The sequence below is a fragment of the Morus notabilis genome, unplaced genomic scaffold (assembly GCF_000414095.1).
Source record: "Morus notabilis unplaced genomic scaffold, ASM41409v2 Scaffold1094, whole genome shotgun sequence".
In the NCBI taxonomy this organism is placed as follows: Eukaryota; Viridiplantae; Streptophyta; class Magnoliopsida; order Rosales; family Moraceae; genus Morus; species Morus notabilis.
This window is the reverse complement of record NW_010365163.1, coordinates 176,795-177,192: the sequence shown is the minus strand read 5'-3', so window position 1 is coordinate 177,192 and position 398 is coordinate 176,795.

Below are 398 nucleotides of genomic sequence, written 5' to 3'. Positions count from 1 at the left end.
TGGGCTTAAAATCTATCATATAGTCATGCTCCAGAAATGTGGCATTTGTCGATACAAACACCTTTTGATCTTCAGGACTATAAAAGAAACCTCCCTTTGTCCCATCGGGATATCCTACAAACATACATACTTCTGACTTGGGCTCCAACTTCCTAGTCTTTCCCTTCAGCACATGTGCTGGACACCCCATCTGCGCACGTGTCTCAAACTAGGTTTTTGACCGCACCACAACTTTAAGGGTGTTGTAGGTATAGACTTAGATGGTACTCTATTCAGAATGTAGGCAGCTGTTTTTAGGGCATAACCCCAGAATGAAGTAGGCAGTGAAGAATAACTCAACATTGATCTTATCATGTCAAGCAAAGTCCGATTTCTCCTTTCGGCTACACCATTCTGCT